Below are 19,542 nucleotides of genomic sequence, written 5' to 3'. Positions count from 1 at the left end.
ATACTCAGCTTCTCAGATTAGCTCCTTGCTAATTTCTTTTCCGATCCTTTAACTCCTCCTCCCCCCACAACTTCTAGTTCCTTCCACCATTGTATAAAGTCTAATTCCTATAATGAGTCCTTTTTCCTAGAACACACAGGGACTTTCCTCCTCTGCCTGAACCTTGACTGATATAGCACCAGTGCAATAAACATCTGTTGAAGGAATAGACAATTTACGCCTAGCCCAGGGACTGAGATCTATGCAGTTTGGACTCAGAGACCAACATCCTCTATTTTGAATTAAAGCAAGCAGAATTCATTTGTTTCAAATACCAAATGCGTGAATGAAATTTGACCAGCAGTTAACGAAATTAAAATAACTCACTTGTAATGTGAAGTACCTCATTTGTAATTTCTCAATGTAATAATTCATCCTACTGTTTCACAATGTGTGATATGTAGAGCCAAAATTTTGTTAAAAAATTAAAAGAGCATGAGCACCTACAAATGTACCTGGTTGAGACTTGTGATTTTTGCATCCTAGAAAGCAGAGGATAGAAACAGGGATTATCAGTCAAGCTGCTAATATTAAATAATGTCTACTGTGTCTAAAATTGCCTGTAAAATGTATCTTCAAGATGCTCAATTAAGTTATTCAATATTATTATGTAATTTAAGAGATCCCACCCTACCCCTGCTCTACTTCAACCAGATCTGTATCCGTTTCATCTATTTTATTTTCATTTCCTCTGAAGATTTTGTTTGAACAAAGAAGTCTTTTTTCTTTTCCTTTTTTTTGAGACAGAGTCTTACTCTGTCACCCGGTTGGAGTGCAATGGCGTGATCTCAGCTCACTGCAAGTTCCGCCTCTTGGGTTCAAGCGATTCTCCCACATCAGCCTCCCAAATAGCTGGAATTACAGGTGCCTACTACCACTCCTGGCTAATTTTTGTATTTTTTTTTTTAGAAGAGACAGGGGTTCACCATGTTGGCCAGGCTGGTCTTGAACTCCTGACCTCAGACGATCCACCTGCCTTGGCCTCCCAAAGTGCTAGGATTACAGGTATGAGACACTGGGCCCGGCTGAACAAAGGAGTCTTCCAATATAAAAATACTTTCAAAACCACTAGAATTGATTCTCCAGATGTACTCAGATTTATCTATGTCCAAAAATGAAAATATCTAAGTTTCAAGCTGAGACCATTACTACAAATATAAAATATACTCATGTAACCCATAACGCTTAGGACTCTGTATAAAAATTTCTATATTAAAATTCTGTCTAAAAATCCAAATTTTTATAACATTTAGAAAAGTATAAATTTTCTATTTATTTGTTGAAGAGTATCATTGTGTTTACATGATCTCCTAAGAAATATAAACCTACACATTTTTGAAATTGTATTGGTGGGTCCAGTGAAGTTGTTAGTTACATTCGGTGCTTCTTGAAGGCTCCGGAATTCAGGAGAACGTTCATCAGTTAAAAATATCATAAATCAGAACTTCTGGATTTTACGAAACGAGAAAATTAAGAAACACTGACTTTCGGAGATTCTAAGACATTGTACTTTGTATTAATCAGCATTAGTGAGTAAATGAAAGTTACCAACATAAGAAGTAAATGAAAATTACGTACAAAGGGATTTAAAAGCTTCCTAGTACTAAACAAGAGAGATGTAGTTATTTACAGTGCTCTTCCCAAAGTGAATGCATGGAAAAATATTTGACAAGGTAAAACAATAAAAGAGAGATGAAAATACAGAAAATGAAATTAGAACTCGATATAAGTGGAAGCCATATTAAGGGGCTCTTTTAATTGACTAATTTTCTAAAGTGGTAAATTCCTTATAAGTTAGTGTTTATTAGTTAAAGTAAGCAAAATGTGGGAAAACATTAGTCTTCAACATTGAGACATTTGCTTTTAGTGTTACAATATTTGCAATAATTTTTTTTGTTGTCCTGTAGTTACTTTTGTACATATATCTTCAAAAGAAAATGACTTTTCATAGAAATGTCTATAGAATGTTTTTGATGTATTCTGTCTTCATGGACTTTGGAATGGGTTGCTGTTATGTTGATTTTTCTCTCACATGTAGTCCAAGTTAATCTTATAGATAATCTCATAGATAGCTCGATGGTTTTCACATGTGCGTTCATATGTTTAGTTAGAATAACTATTCTTTATTGCCTACAATGTGACTGTTTTAAGTTAATTAGTGAATAATGTATTATTTATATTTTCTTACTTATGATTCATTTAATCCATTAATCCATTGATTGTCAGTGGTGATCATGACTACTCCCTGACCCTTGCAGACATGTATTATTCATGGACTCATCTGCATGGGCTCAGTGTAGATCTTTTAGGCTTTAACACAATTCACATTTTTAATTTTTTTTTGTTTTTTGCATTTTATTTTTTCTCTTTCCAACGCAACAATTTTTTAAATTTAATTTAAGTTAATTTTGAGTTCCGGGATACATGTACAGGATGTGCAGGTTTGGTACATAGGTAAACATGGGCCATGGTGGTTTGCTGCACCTATCAAAGCATCACCTAGGTATTAAGTCCCCCATGCATTACCTATTTACCCTGATGATCTCCCTCCCCCGGTCCCCCACAGGCACCAGTAACCACAATCTACATCTTAATAGCACCACAGCAATATAGGGGGTATTTGTTATCTCTAGATGGAACAGCAACTAGTTTCCAACGACTTTATATTACTTTTGAAGAAGTTGGATGCACTTTCCATCATGATCACAGAAAAATCAACACTCTCCTATTCTTGTCAAAAACTAATCTTGTATTGACCCAAGCTCCATGCCATCCCAGGCAAAAGGTCTTGCTATTCAATTTATAGCAGTAAGGATTGCCTAGTATTAAATACTTTAAAGCTAAATCAAAATATTTGATAGAACATTCATGTTTAGCCTAGAAGTGGATGATTCTATGACAAAAACTGCTAGTTAGGACTCTGTATATATAAAAAAAAATCCCCAAATAGCTATCCTCCTTTTATTCTGTTAGTAATAGAAACCTGGAATTTAATAGAACATATGAATGCCCAGATAAGGATTTCATTTTTCTGCCTCCTTTGAAGTTGGATGTAGCCATTTGATTAAGGTCTAGTCTATAGCATATGGGTAAATGTAATGAACAACTTCTAGTTCTGGTCTATAAAAGTGTATACTGTGTCCTTTCTTCTTTGCTTCCCAGCAACTGAAAAGTGGATGTAATGGTAAGAACTAGAGTAGACATATTTGGCCATAGGATGTATGCTGCATGTTGATAGGCTTGGTGGTTGGCTGGCAAGTCGGCTGGTTTAGAGGCTTTCTGGCAGATAGGCCGAAAGGCTGGCTTGGAGGCAGGCTGAGAGGATAGCTGACTGGCCGAGAGCCTGTCTGGATGGCTGGCAGATCCAGAGGCTGGCTGAGAAAACGGATGTTAGGCTGGCGGAGCGGCAGGCTGGGTGGCTATGTTGTCGGGCTGCTGAAACAAAGTACTATAGACTGGGTGGCTTAAATGACAGAAATTTATCTCTCACAGTTCTGGAGGCTGGAAGCCTAGGATCAGGATGCCAGCATGGTTGGGTATTGGTGAGGACTCTCTTCCTGCCTGCAGACTGCTGATTTCACCTTATATCCTCACATGGAAGAAAGAGGGCCCAATAGTTCTCTGGGGTCTGTTTTATAGGGCACTAATCTCATTCATGAGGGCTCTACTGTCATGACCTAATCACTTTCCTAATATAATATTGGGTATAAGGACTCCAACTTTGAATTGTGAGGAACACAGTCAGTCCCTAAGAGATAGAAAGAGCTGGATCTAGTCCTAGACTACTTACATGAACTAAGAGAGCAAAAAACCTCTATCTTATTTAGGTGACTGTTGCATTGTCCCATCTTGCCACATCCAAACAAGTTTGTTAACTTATAAAACCCATATACATAAAAATCCTATACTGGACTATTAAATAGAGTGGTTAATTCTGGCCTAACTACTTACTCCACTTTTGAATTTGAGCCAAATTATTTAAAGTCTCTTAGCCTCAGGTTGCTATAACTTCTATAAAATGTGGGTTGCAGCTGGGCACAGTATCTCACACCTGTAATCCCAACACTAGGAAGGCCTAGGTGGGTGGATAGCTTGAGCTCAGGAGTTTGAGACTAATCTGGACAACATGGAGAAATCCTGTCTTTTCAAAAAAAATACAAAAAAATTAGCTGGGTGTGGTGGTTCATGCCTGTAGTCAGTCCCAGCTACTCGAGAGGCTGAGGCAAGAGGATTGCTTGAGCTCAGAAGACAGAAGTTGCAATGAACTGAGATCATAACACTGCACTTCAGCTTGGGCAACAGGGTGAGACCCTATCTCAAAAAAAAAAAAAAAAAAAAAAAAAAAAAAAAAAGAATTAAGAAAAAGCTGAATTTCAGGCATAATAAACAAAATAAATTTTTAGAAATGAAGAAAATGTGGGGTTGTTAAGAGGGTTAAGATAGTTAATTCGCTTAAGTGCATGCCTCTATACTTGACACAAACTAAGCCTTCCCAAATAGGAGGTGATATTATTAAAGCAGTATTTAACCCGTTCAGTTATACAGATGTATTTTTGGCAAATAACTATCTCAAAAGTTTCTTTGGAAGTTACGTTTTTCAAGACTGTGTGTCCTGAGGATACTTACAGTGATACCTTTTAGGACTTTTATTGACATTTGTTACCATCCACTAACAAATTTTCTAGGTTAAATTTTTCCATAAGATAGAGCTTTATGATTTTAACTACTATTTGGCTATGAGTACCTTGCATTCAGAATTTTTTAAGTAAATATTTTAGATTTATCCTTAGGGACTTCCTCATTTCATTTCTATGAAGAGTTGGACTGACCTACAGAGGTCCATATCCTAGGGGCTCTATAACTCTCAAATGAGCTTGTTAGCCCTACTTCTAGCCTGAAGTCTATGGACCTTGAACAGACATATAGAATATCTGCCTGCTGGTAACATTTTAAAGATCGTTTACTTTAAATTCATGCCTACCAGAAAATTCTCAATAGCTTCGCTGCAAGAAGTAATATTCAATAATCATCTGTGCGTGCTACCTATTGGCTATGAGATTCTCTAATTACACTGGACCATTTTTTTTTTCAAAATGTGGTTCAGTAAATTAAATGCATTGTACAAAAAGATGGTTTCCTGATCATGTACATTTAGGAAATGCTAAATTAAACAAGATTAAACAGCTTTCTTTCAAGCAGGAATCCCTTGAAGACTTTAATATGGTAAAGGTAAGCCATAGATCTCCAGGAGAGAGTATTGATTGAAGGATTTTCTAGGATTACATGATCAAGTAGTTCTTGTTTTTATAAAGCACTACATATACCTAATATAAAACCATAGTTTGGAAATGCTTAATATAAAACATTAAGTTTGATTGGCTTAAGGAAGGTCATTGGAAAGCCTCATGGGTTTCTGCTGACATAACTGTCCCAACAGATTAACCATTAGTTAAATGTTTTCTTGGATCTATTTTTTGCTCCTTAACCCCCCTTAGACACTATGCATTAAAATAATCACTATTGCAAGGGCCTGTCCTCAGTCCCAGTTCTGGCTTTTGTCTTCATTGAACCTTGCAACTGAGGTCCCTGTAGGCCTAATAGCCAAGAACCTTAATTTTTTCGAGGCTTTGACATGCTGTCTTGCCTAGCAAGCAAATCCATTTACTTTGAATTCTCCATGATATTACTGTGATATTATTCCATGAATTCTCCATGATATTATTGTGGCTTGCGGATGACCTGCCTGGTAATGTTATTGACTGAACCCATTTTTTTCTCATGAGCTGTTATGAGTCATAAAATTATTTTCAATGCTCAATGATGCCACAAGGAACCTAATTGGAAATTAGAATTTAGAATGCATAGGTAGACTCCAAGAAATCATAACTAAATTACAAATTCGTCAGAAGAAATTCAAATCAGTAATTATTGGCTATATTATTGATACATGAGAAGATATGTGAGGGAGTGGATGGAATACTTTAAAAACTTGTCTCTTGTTGTTGTTTCACAGTGTTTAATAAGAAAATTATCATCGTGTGAAGGCCTATACCCAGGACACACCTCACTCAGTGAAAGATTTCTATCAATAACACAGATGAAAGCTGCTGTTGAAGTCTGTTATCTGGGCTAACTTTTGGCTATGGATGCAAGAAGCCATTTTAATAGTCTAACTCCAGTCACTATTTAAACTAATAACACTCCAATCCCATAGGGAGTTGCTCTGATATAGTAATTACAGTGAGCTAAGCTATGTATCTGACAGTGATACTAAACTTGAGTTCCAGCTCTACTATTTACAAAGTAGGTGACCTTGGGTGAGTTAACTAAACTCTCAAACCTCATAAATACCCTCATCTATAAAATGAGGCTAGTAATATAATCTAATTCATGGAGTTGCTGTGAGGATTGAAAAAGATAGTTTATGTACTGGGCTCGCATATGGGTAGTATTTAATACATATTACCTAATATTAGTTATTAATTAGTATTAGTATTAGTTGTTGTTAATAAAAAAGAGATTATGTACTGGGCTTGAATATGGATAGTATTTAATAAATATAAACTGGCAGGGTGCAGTGCAGTGGCTCATGCCTATAATCCCAGCACTTTGGGAGGCTGAGGTGGGTGGATCATAAGGTCAAGAAATCGAGACCAGCCTGGCCAATATGGTGAAACTCCGTGTCTACTAAAAATACAAAACAAATTAGCTGGACATGGTGTCACACGCCTGTAAGTCCCACATACGCGGGAGGCTGAGGCAGAAGAATCACTTGAACCTGGGAGGTGGTGGTTGCAGTGAGCCAAGATTATACCACTGCACTCCAGCCTGGCTACAGACTGAGACTCCGTCTCAAAAAAAAAAAAAGAAGAAAAAAATATATATATGTATGTATATAATAAATTTAAAAATATAACCCTAGTATTAGTTATTAATTAGTATTAGTTTTTATTAATAAGTTATTTATGTACCGGGTTTGCATATGGGTAGTATTTAATAAATATGACCACCCACACATACATGCATGCACACACTCCTTTAATAATAAACAACTCCAGCCTTGTTGATGTAGTGGCTTCTTTTTTTCTAACTCCAGTTTCCTGAATGATATACTTGGCCAAAGGCTCTTATCTCTTATTCTTAGTTTATGTCAGATATAGTGTGTAAAGCAAGTCTGAGGTTCAGCACTGAAGAAGGTAGGACATCAATTCACACATCAGAGGCAAATGCCAGCAGTGTGTCTTGAACTTTACTAGAGGCTGTAGGGAGCATGAGAGAAGACTGTGGTAGGCCTCTGAGGACACTTAATTTATTAAAGAAACTTAATGCACCAAAAAGGGACCCAAGAGGGATGTCAAAAGCTGCTGTTTGTGAGGAAGTATTCCCAGCATCTCAAGAGCAGCTGGCAGACTGGACTCCAGCATTGGTTGGTCGGTGGGTGGGGGATGGAGTAGAAAAGAGAACTAGGAAAGTAAGAGCCAGAAAAGTACAATTGCACTCACCAATTCACAGACCGCCCTTCCTCTCAATCTCCTTTTCCCCTTGACTTGACGCTTGAGGGGCCAGATGCAGCAGCTAGCGAACAAGCAAGGAAGTGAGCATGTGGGAAGAAAAAGTTTAGCCTTCTCCATTTCACTCACCACACCAAAACAGGCAAGACAGGCTTTCAGATTTAAAGCAGGCTTGTGAGGGAGGGGTGGTGACTGAGCACAGTAGGCTTTATAATGAATGAACTGTACTAGAGTTAGTCTTGCATACCAGATGAGACCAGACACTTTTATAATATAAATTAATATTTTTGTCATTGACACAGATGAGAAGACTAGAAGACCCACCCTATATTTCATTTGGGGGCAGGAGAAGTATAAGTTCAGAAGCACAGTTTGGAAGGGACAGTAAAAGAAAAACTTCAGTTCTTTAGATTTCATTGTTCCCTGTTGAATTCTGCTGTATCAGTAAAACATTTACCTAATAATTATTCAAATGGTTTGCTTTTTATTTAGAAGTTCACTCTGTAGATTATAACGATAATCTAATAAATTAAGTTGCTTTCTTTTATATGAAACAATTGCTTTGTAAAAACTGTCTTCACCCAGTGCATAAAAGGAGTATTTCCAGTGCTGTTTCATTTTCTTGTTCTTCTGGAGATGAATGAAAACAAAATCTCCTTTTTTAGTGTCCTAGAAACTGTTTTGAAAAAGCCAAGCATTCATGGCTGAATGAAGGCATGAGCAGTAGTTCCTTTATAAGTGAAAGAACAGTTCAATCAAGCATGACTACCACAGTTTCCTTAAAATGTTTGCAAAATCTACTGGGCAGATACCATGTTTTCTGATTGCTAAACTAGATTGAAGTAATGTGGGTATGAGAGTTTCCACAGGAAAGAACACAAAACATGACACAGGACGCCACAGAAGCCATGTGGAGTGAAGGAAATGCAAACCTGTAAGTTAGGCCTTTGAAGGTCTGTGCACCTGCTGTTCAGCATAACCGAGACGGTATGTCATATTTCACACATAGAAAAATGATCAAATGGCAGATAGATACCTTTTCTAAAAAAATGTGCGTTACAGAAACTGAGAACACTACCTTTTCAACCAGAAAAACAGGATATATGGATTTTTGTTTTCTAAAGTAAGAACAACAGATTTCACTGGCCATACAAGTTACTAGTAACCTATGTACACACTGTATATTAAGTCAATGATTAATGTCTTTTTAAATCATGTGCCAATTTCTGAAACTAGCTACAGGGAAAGTAATTAGGTTAGCATCTTTACTGCCCAATCTACCAAAAACTTTTCATGAAGTGCTGACACATTCTTATCCTCTGTTCCCCTTCCTCCGATCTATTTTTAGTTACTCGGTTTGAGGACAATTATTGAATTTGTTTATACAAAACAAAAGGAGCACCTCACATTAAAACAAATTAAATCTTCCCTAATTGCTTAGAATTCGACTGTAGAAAATGGAAGGATGAATTCACTGGATGTCCCTTTTATTTCTCTAAACACGGACATATTGAATTATAAATACAAAATAATTTTATAAAGACCTCAAAAGATTAATTATTCCTATGTATTATTTGTATGTTATGGTCTATAAATGCTCAGATGCCATGACAATTCTATAGATTAGACTGTGGACTCCTTTGCACATATGGCATAGTAGAGTGGGTAAAAAGATGGCCCTGAAATTGTATATGAGCTACCAAGTAATGCATTTGAAATTTAATCTCTGCATGTCCATGTGTTCAGCTGAAATATGGGCATAATAATAGTATCTTTCATTAAAGGTTCGTTTGAAGATTATATAAGGTAAGGAAATAAAGAGAATTACATTCTCCCCCTCTTAAATCCACTCAATGACTTTTTATTGCCCTTTTGATAAAACCTCCACCCCGAACATGGCCTCTAAGGCCCTACAAGATGTGGCTACCCATACATCCAACTTCATCCTGTCTACTCTATTGAAAATCTAGCTGAAAGCTTTTTTTCTTCTTTTTCAGTTCCTCCAAAGTTCCTGCTTTTTGCTGCCTCCAAGGTTTCACAAATTCTCTTCTTTGCCTAGAACACATCTCCACCCTCCTCCTCACAGCACACATAGCTCCCTCCCACCCAGCCTTCACATCTCAGTTTAAATGTCACTTGCTTTAAAAGGACTTTTCAGATTTACCAATCAAAAATCATTCCTTCTCCTTATTTTTCTGTAGCATAGAATGTTGTTTTAATATTTCCCATAAATGTTTGTGGTTCCTGGTTTGAAATGAATGGACAGATAGACAAGAATCAGGCAGAAGAGTAATTCAATACTTCTTTTATTAATTTTAGACATGTCAGGCTCTGGAAGCTATGGTTAGATCCAAACTTCCCATAGGTCTTATAGCTTGGAAAAGCAACACAGAATTCTGGCTTTCTGAGGGCAGCCCACACAAAAAGAAAGAGGAGATGAAGAAGAAGGGATCATCGGGCCAGTGCCTCCTTCCAAACACAACAAAAAATAAATTACTGACCTATCACAGGCTGAAGGTGTGGAGTGGAATGCAGAGAAGGCAAAAAAGGTTAGGAGGGTTAGAAATTCCCTCCATCTGAACTAAAGACTGAAAAAGCATTTCTTCCACTTCAACTAAAATTTATGAACTTGAACCATATGCACTGACTGTTTTTGAGGTTAGAGACAAATATAACCATATTCATATGATTTAAACATAATTATACATGGAAATGTATACATATGGAAATACGTATGTATGCATGCATCGGTATCCTATGGAGTCTATGTAATATAGATTTATATATGTATACTATACATATAGTATGTGAAATGTATTTGTGTGTATTCATAATACATATATATGCCATACACGCACATATACATATATACACATTTGTGTAATTATTTGGGTAATATCTGCTTGGCAATCATACCGTAAGCTCTAAAATGAGAGTGAAGTAGATCTACTTTGCTTACCACTATAGCTTTGTGGTTCATCACAAAATATCTGTAAAAGTTAGTTGAATAATAGCTGTAAGGTATTTGACATGTAACTTGACTTATTTTAAGAACTCAGTAGATGGTACCTATTATGGTTGTACTGCTTCTGCTTGTGCTGATAAAATAGTCTTAACATGTTGGGTATTAAATTTTGGTCTGGACTGTATACTTGTAAGACTTCCATTTCAGAAATTCATAAGCTTGCCTCAAAGGTTGCTCATACAGTTTAACAGACTATAATTTCAGGTAACATCTCCTAGTTGCAACCTCCACAGCTCTGGAGTCATAACCCCAAGGAGAAATAGGGTGAGGAGTGACTATAGCAAACTAAACAGTGTATGTACTGCCCAAAAAAGGCAGCCAGTTTTCCAATTCTTTTTTTTTTTTTTTTTTTTTTTTTTCTGAGATAGAGTCTCACTCTATTGCCCAGGCTGGAGTGCAATGGCACAATCTTGGCTCACTGCAAGGCTCGGACCGCAACCTGGCTTCAAGCGATACTCCTGCCTCAGCCTCCCAAGAAGCTGGGATTACAGGCATGCACCACCATACCCGGTTAATTTGTATTTTTAGTAGAGATGTGGTTTCACCATGTTGGTCAGGCTGGTCTCGAACTTCTGACCTCAGGTGGTGCACCAGCTTCGGCCTCCCAAAGTGCTGAGATTACAGGCATGAGTCAGCTCACCCAGCCTCCAATCCATTTAGACTTGCTTTGGCAAGTGTGAATGCAGTACTATCAGGCCTTCTGATTTTTTTTCAAGAGAAGCTAAAATCCCTATTTTAAAATAAAAATACACATTTTGAAAACTAAAACATTTCTGTGGTCTGTATCATACGGTGAACTTTTTGCCTTCATGCTACTCACAGGCAGTTTGTCTGTGAGCTCTGCTTTTAGAACTACTAATACTTTTTGTGTATTTCACTTACCTTTTACATTGATATTATTCTGTGCTTTTCAGATAAGTTTTAACAGCTGAATTTCATTGCTTTATAAGAAATCTATTTCTAGCCGTTGCTTTTGCATTTCTACCTCTCTATCTTTTGCTTCTCCAAATCCCTCTTTCATTTTTTTCTTGATGTCAGAAGAGCTTTTAAAGCTAATGATCTATTTTAAGTACAGCATTTTTCACAAAAAGGAAAAAATGGAACTACACAGTATTTTCAAGCCACATCACAAAGAAATCCATTTGTTCATGTGTTTAGTAAACTCAACTACAGACATACATGAGAAGAATTGACACATTAAAGTGGAAGCAATGAATTTATATACAGTGAATGTATTTTGTCTATAAATCCATTGGGCAAAAGTTAGGTTTTCTTTCATTTCTCTTAGTAATAATTTTTCTTGTCTTTTTCTTTACAATTCAACTTTTGTTTCAGACTCAAGTGGTATATATGCAGGTTTGTTACTTGACTCCGAGGCTTGAGGTGTGAATGATTCCATCACCAAGTGGTTAGCCTAGTGCTCAATACGTCGTTTTGTAGCCCTTACCCCCTAATCCTTTCTCCCCATCTAGAAGTCTCCAGTGACTACTGTTGTCATCTTTATGTCCGCGGGTACCCAGTGCTTAGTTTCCACTTGTGAGAATATGCAATATTTGGTTTTCTGTTTGAGTGAACTCACTTAGGGTAACGACCTCTAACTGTGTCCATGTTGCTGCAAAAGACATCATTTTGCTCTTTTTTATTGCTGCATAGTATTCTATGTTGTGTATGTACCACATTTTCTTTATCCATCCACCCTTGATGGGCATCTAAATTGATTCCACGTCTGTGCTATTGTGAATAATGATGAGATGAATACATGAGTACATGCATCTTTTTGGTAGAATGATTTATTTTACTTTGGGTATATGCCCATTAAAGGGGTTGGTGGTTTGAATGGTAGTTCAACTTAGTTCTTTGAGAAATTTCCAAACTCCTCTTCACAGTGGCTGAACAAATTTACACTCCCACCAACAGTGTATAACCATTCCCTTTTCTCTGCAGCTTCACCAACACCATTTATTTTTTGACATTTTAATAATAATAGCCACTCTGACTGCTGTGAAGTGGTATCGTATGGTTTTTATTTGCATTTCTGGTTTTCATTTGTATTTCATTTTTGGTGATTAGTGATGTTGAGCATTTTTTTTCTTATTTTTGTTGGCCACTGTATGTCTTGTTTTGAGAAATGTCTATTCATATCCTTTGCCCACTTTTTAATAGTGTTATATGTGTTTTGCTTCTTGAATTGCTTAAGTTCTTTACAGATTCTGGATATGAGACCTTTGTCAGATGCATAATTTGCAAATATTTTCTCCCATGCAATGATTTTTCTTAGAAACATTTTCCATAGAAAATAAAACTAGATTTTTAGGTTAGCAGTGGCAGAAATTACTGGATGTCAACAAATTTAAAATGCAAATTTTAAATTTAATATTAAGATAAATAATTAGAATTTTTATATATTGGGTATCTACAAAATGCTCTTTGAGATATTTTAGACATAGATTTTATCAAATATCACACAAAATCACACTGCTCTGTTTCCTTGTCTTTCTGCAGTAACCCAGTGCAATTTCTTTGAAGATAATTTTGAATCATGAACTCAATATATGCAGTAACGCAAGTAATTCAAATGAAGTGATGACAATATAAAACACTTGATCACGATCAAGTTCAGGAGCATGTAGGCAGTGACAATTGTGTTGTGACTGCCACCTGGCCAACACTAATTCATTTTAAGATGAATTCCTCTTTCAGAAGAAGTGTAAAAATACGCATATTAGTATTAATGAAATACTCTCATCTATAGTGCTTAAATGAGTTTCTGAAATATTAATTTTATAGGAAAACTTTTGTTAACTTTCCTTTAAACTTTAACAATTTTAAAACCTTATGTTTAAAATAAATTATTTCCACAACACCATCAATTTTTGGTCAACGATTGAATTGACTGAATATTTTTCACTGCCCCTTTGTCTAGGGTAACCTACAGTGCCATCCACTAAACTGCTCTCTTGCTTTGAGAAAGAATGAATAAAACTTTCAAAGTAACTCATAGCTTGTAACAAAGAACTGAAAGGAGTCAACATAATGAATAGAAACATTTCAGATTTGATAAAAACAAACATTTACCTAAAGCTCTAGGTTGGGTACGTCAGGGAATTCAAATAGTAATAAAAATATTCCAGGCTGGCCATGGTGGCTCATGCCTGTAATCCTAACACTTTGGGAAGTCGAGGCAGGAGAATCACTTGAGGTCAGGAGTTTGAGAACAGCCTGGCTTACATGGTGAAATCACGTCTCTACTAAAAATACAAAACTTGGTTGGGTGTGGTGGCAGGCACCTGTAATCCCAACTACTGGGGAGGCTGAGGCAGGAGAATCACTTGAACCCAGGAGGCAGAGGTTGCAGTGAACTGAGATCGCGCCATTATACTCTAGCCTGGATGACAAGAGCGAAACTCTGTCTCAAAAAATAAAATAAAATAAATAAATAAGTATTCCAAGTGTGCATAATGCAAGACTGACTGACAAGAGTATTCAATAGAGGTAAAAAATCAAAGGGCAGTAGGAGAATCAGGAGAGAGTATTATAAATTCCTGAATATAAGATACATCATTTCTCCCAAATAAATAAGGCCTCAAAACAAAAGGTCCTTATTATCAAAATGTTAAAAAAAGCCTTCTCTGAGGCATCACAGCGTAATACTTAATGCATGTACTTTGAATTCACATTATCTCTGTTCAATATCTGATTATTTACTGCTCTTGAGTTCTTGGATAACCTTTCAGTTTCATCATAGTTAAAAGGGAGATACTGATATTACTTACCTCCTAGCCCTGTTGAGAGAATTTACAAAGCTAACAATGTGTCACAAGGCCTGGTACAAAAATATATGTGTCATAACATATGTATTATTTCTATATTTCCTCCAATTATTGTACATTAATCTGAATGGCAAAGTACTAAATTCCTGAGGTTGAAGAGGTATCTGCACTTTCCTGTTTATTGCAGCACTGGTCACAATATCTAAGATATGGAATCAACTTGTGTCTATCAATGAATCAATGGATAAAAAAAAATGTGGCATGTATACACAACAGAATACCATTCAGCCTTAAAAAAGAAGAAAATCATATCATTTGTGACAATGTAAATGAACCTAGTGGGAATTATGTTAAGTGAAATAAACAAGGCACAGAAAGACAAATACTGTGTTATCTCACTTACACATGTAATCTAAAAAAGATGAATTTATTGGAGAGTGGAATGGTACTTACCGGGCTGGGAAACGGGGGAGTTGGGAGTGATACTGGTGAAAGGATACGATATTTCAGTCAGATAGAAGAAATAAGTTCAAGAGATCTAGCATACAATATGGTGATTAAAGTTAATAACAATGTATTGTATTCTCAAAAATCCCTGAGAAAGTAGATTTTAAGTGTTCTTACCAAAAAGAATGTAAGATAGAGCATATGTTAACGATCTAGTTTTACCCATTCTACAACATAAACATATTCAAAACATGTTGTCCATGATAAATATATACATTTTTATTTGTCAATTAAAACTTTAGGCCAGGCGCAGTGGCTCACGCCTGTAATCCCAGCACTTTGGGTGGCTGAGGCGGGTGGATCACGAGGTCAGGAGACGGAGACCATTCTGGCTAACATGGTGAAACCCAGTCTCTACTAAAAATATACAAAAAAAATTAGCAAGGTGTGGTGGTGGGTGCCTGTAGTCCCAGCTACTCGGGAGGTTGAGGCAGGAGAATGGCGTGAACCTGGGAGGTGGAGCTTGCAGTGAGCCGAGATCACGCCACTGCACTCCAGTCTGGGCAACAGAGCGAGACTGTCTCAAAAAAAGAAACCAAAAAAACCCAAAAATCTTTAAAAAAGAATTTACCTTTTTCCAGGCTTAAAAGAAAGCTTGTATCTAAAGCAGGGAATAAGCTACTGAACAAATAAATATGAGGACTTGAAGAAAAACGTCTAAGCCAAAGTTCCCCAAAAAATACAGCCTGAGACAAAAACCTATATGTGAGCACTTTACTAGGGAGTGGATCCCAGGGAGCAGGGCTGAAGGATAGGGCTGAGATGGAATACAGAAAGGCAAGGAAAAAAATATATCATAAACATGCCTGTAGTGGCCAGGCTCGGTGGCTCATGCCTGTAATCCAGCACTTTGGGAGGTTGAGGTGGGCAAATCACTTTAGGCCAGGGGTTTGAGACCAACTTGGTCAACTTGGAGAAACCTTGTCTTTACTAAAAATACAAAACTAGCCGGGCATGGCAGTGCATACCTGTAATCCCAGCTACTCAGGAGGCTGAGGAAGGAGAATCACTTGAATCTGGGAGGTGAAGGTTGCAGAGAGCCGAGATTGCGCTACTACATTCCAGTCTGGGTGACAGAGTGATGAGACTATGTCTCAGAAAAAAAAATAAAAAAAAAAGCCCATAGTGTTGAAGTCGTTGAATGTTAAAATTTGAAAATGTGAATCAAAATATTTCATAAAATATAAGTGGAAAAAGCAGTATATTTTAAAATATAATTTTACTTCTATAGATAATCATGTAAATTGATAAATTAAATAAGTAGACATTTGCTTATTTTATCTATATACCTAATTTTCATATTTGGCAAAAGCATTACTGGATTTTCTTTTAGAAAAAAGGGAAAGATTATTTTAAATTCTGTTGTGTAAATAATTCTGACTATCAGAAATTTGGAAAGTCTTGAGAAGGAGGTAGGATTTGAATCAAATCTTGAAGAATAATTTGAGAAAATAAACTAAAACTAAATGCATTGAGTGGTTACTATTTTTTAGTTGCTGTAGATCTATAATCATATTAAATTCTCATAATATTATTATTCTCAGTTTACTTATGGGGAAACTGAGACTCAGGTAAGTTAATGAATTTGCTCAAAAAATTGCTGCAACCTATACTGGTTCCATTTTGAATGCAGCCTTTTCCAAGCCTTCTACTTTTTCCAAGAGACAAAACAGCGCAGAATGGATCCTGGAGAAGACTGGGTTGGAATTCTGCCTCCCCTATAGTCCTAATTGTTTGATTTGTGTAAAGCACTCAATTTTTCTGTCTCTTAGGTTTTCTTATCAAGGAAATAACAACATCTCTCCAAGGAACTGTTGAGATACTTAAATGAGCTTTTGTAAGTAAAATGCCTGGAAAAGCAATTGGCACATAGTGCTCAATGAGTATTAGCCATCATGTTGTAAGAAAAAGTAGGAGGAGGAAAAGGAGGGAGAGAGGAGAGAAGAGAGTGAGGAGAAAGAGGAGAGGAGGAAGATTTTCACTATCTTAAATTGTCTCCTTGACAAGTAGAGTGTATTCGGGAACAAGGAATCACAACAGTAAATACATAGATAGGCATAGACACATGTTTACCTGGTTTTTTACTAAAACTCTGGGAAAAATGGGCAGGAGCTGGTCATTGTGGAATCATTCCAGCCTAGATGAAAATTACTGGGATTATATGTTCCAATGGTCTTGAAAGTAAACAGATTTTCATACTTTTTTTTTTTTTTTTTTTTTTGAGATGGAGTTTCACTCTTGTCGCCCAGGCTGGAGTGCAATGGTGCAATCTTGGCTCACTGCAACCTCCACCTCCCAGGTTCAAGTATTCTCCTGCCTCAGCCTCCTGGGTAGCTGGGATTACAGGCACGCACCACCATGCTAATTTTTTGGTATTTTTAGTAGAGATGGGGTTTCACCATGTTGGCCAGGGTGGTCTCCAACTCCCAACCTCAGGTTATCTGCCTGCCTCTGCCTCCCAAACTGCTGGGATCACAGGTGTAAGCCACTGTGCCTGGCCCACACCTTAATCCTTGTTAAGCCAATTTCCCTGTGTACTTTGCTCTCTGAATACCTCACTGTGAAGGCTGCGAAATAAAAAAATTATACCCTAAGAATATAGCCTAACTGTGTTCAATGTATTCACTATTTACTACTTAACTTCTTTAAGTTTCAATTAAACCTATATTTATAAAATTGAAAAAAGAATTTTAACTCACACATGTTGTGTATACACAGCGCATATGTGTTAGATATTTGGCTAGAGTCTGGTGACTATCGATCAATTAATGAAATGTAGCTTTTGCCATATTTCCTCAGACATCTTTATTCTCCTCCAAATATTAAGATTCATTAAACCAGAATACATCTTATAACTAATGTAAACGTTCAATAAGTGAGTACTGTTCTTCTTTATTTCCCAGGGCTATTATGAAGTCATTGTTGTACCTTGTAGCATTTACCTTTATTTCCCCTTAGAAAACACTAAATCCAGAGATTGCATTGTAATTGCTAACCACGGTATTTTCAAAATGCCAAACAGTGATTAATAATTTTTAAATAATAAATGAGTAAATAATAATCAAAGAACTAAGATATTTTTGCGAAGAGGGAGAAAGACAATTTCTCAATTACTTTATAAAATCTAGCAAGCAAAGTAACTTGAGGACACAGCACTGCTTGAACCTCCCAGACATAACTGATCTAATAATTTTTATTTATAACCCACCTTGTTTAGATGGGTTACAATGATAAAAATAGAGCCAGGCGCGGTGGCTCACGCCTGTAATCTCAGCACTTCGGGAGGCAGAGGCAGGCGAATCACTTGATGCCAGGAGTTTCAGACCACCCTGGCCAACATGGTGAAACCCTGAGTCTACTAAAAATACGAAAATTAGCTGGGCGTGGTGGTGCATGGCTGTAATCCTAGCTACTCAGGAGGCTGAGGCGGGAGAATGGCTTGAACCCAAAAGGCGGAGGCTGCAGTGAGCTGAGATAGCACCACAGTTCTCCAGCGTGGGCGACACGGCGGTACTCAGTTGAAAACAAAAACAAAAAAGAGATAAATGAGAAGTATGTGAGAATTTGGAGAGGGAAAAGGGGAAAAGAAAACACACACCCCCACCCCCCAAAATGAAGACAGAAAAGAGCCACATAAATAAAATTCCTCCTATAAATGCTATAGAAATCCAAAGGAATAGTTTCCGTGGTTTGGAAAATGTCAATAAAACTTTCCTGGTGGAAATGAGGTCGGCTATGAGGTATTAAGTTCAAAAGGAACTGGATATTTGGTATCTCTAGCAAGACAGAGCTGCTTCAGAGTCTCCCCAGGGAAAGACGGTGCTTTTGGGCAGGTAGTGTGGGTGAAGGTGATGACTGAAGAATCCTGAGGGCCCAGGTTCCTGGGAAGCCCCTCTCTTTCGGCACTTCACCAATTATCTCATTTTCATAAGAAGGTCTGCACTTTCCTTAATTGCTGCACTTCCATCAACAGGAACAGGCGAAAGATAAATACATTTCACCTTTTAATGAAGAGAATTTCAGGTAGTCTGTGGGAGACGTTTATTTACTTATAAAAAAAAAAAAAAAAAAAAAAAAAAAAAAAAAAAAAAAGGCTGGTAGGCGGAGGGCAGATGTCTCAGGCTCTGTTAATCCCGCACTTTTTTTGAGAGCCGAGGCAGGTGGATCAACTTGAGGTCAGGAGTTTGAGACCAGCCTGGGTAACAAGGCGAAACCCAGTCTATACCAAAAACACTATATATATATATATTACCTTGGCTGATGGTGCGCGCCCTCTGCTAATCTCCAGCTGCCCCTTGGAAGGCTGATGTGGGAGGATAGCTTGGACGCAGAGGAGGGGGTGCCAATGCAGCCGAGAGCTGCACCACTAACCACTCCAGCCCTGGTGACAAAATGAGACCCGTGTTTCAAAAAAAAAAAAAAAAAAAAAAAAAAAAAGTAGTTGGTTTTGTGAACTCACTCGCAAACAACTGGGTTTTACAGACGCTTAGGTATTTGGAGGTCTACAAGGTTCCTTGGATCCCCTATTTTCGTTCGCTGGCCTCCTTTGTCAGAGTCCAAGTCAAAGGGAAATGGCCCTTCTGGGATCTAACCATCACAGGTGCAGAAGGAACAAATTTACATAGAAGCAGCCTGGGGAAATTTAGTGCCCTAGATGAGCTTCAGTTTGGGAAACGCTGAGATAACACTT

At 37.2% G+C, this 19,542-nt stretch overlaps 1 long non-coding RNA gene across 1 annotated transcript in view; it reads right to left on the bottom strand.

Moving 5' to 3' along the window:
- LOC108541588 (uncharacterized) overlaps positions 1-19,140 on the bottom strand; it is a 28,344-nt gene extending 9,204 nt beyond the window's left edge. Inside the window, exons 1-2 of the long non-coding RNA XR_001888990.1 lie at positions 19,105-19,140; positions 7,542-7,614 (exon numbers count right to left, since the gene is read on the bottom strand). This is a non-coding gene — a long non-coding RNA (uncharacterized LOC108541588). The remainder of the gene's footprint in view (positions 1-7,541; positions 7,615-19,104) is intronic.
- Positions 19,141-19,542: the final 402 nt, after the last annotated feature.

The sequence above is a fragment of the Rhinopithecus bieti genome, unplaced genomic scaffold (genome assembly GCF_001698545.2).
Source record: "Rhinopithecus bieti isolate Rb0 unplaced genomic scaffold, ASM169854v2 scaffold_19939, whole genome shotgun sequence".
Classification (NCBI taxonomy): domain Eukaryota; kingdom Metazoa; phylum Chordata; class Mammalia; order Primates; family Cercopithecidae; genus Rhinopithecus; species Rhinopithecus bieti.
The sequence above is the reverse complement of the archived record's forward strand: the minus strand, read 5'-3'. Positions and strand labels throughout refer to the sequence as shown.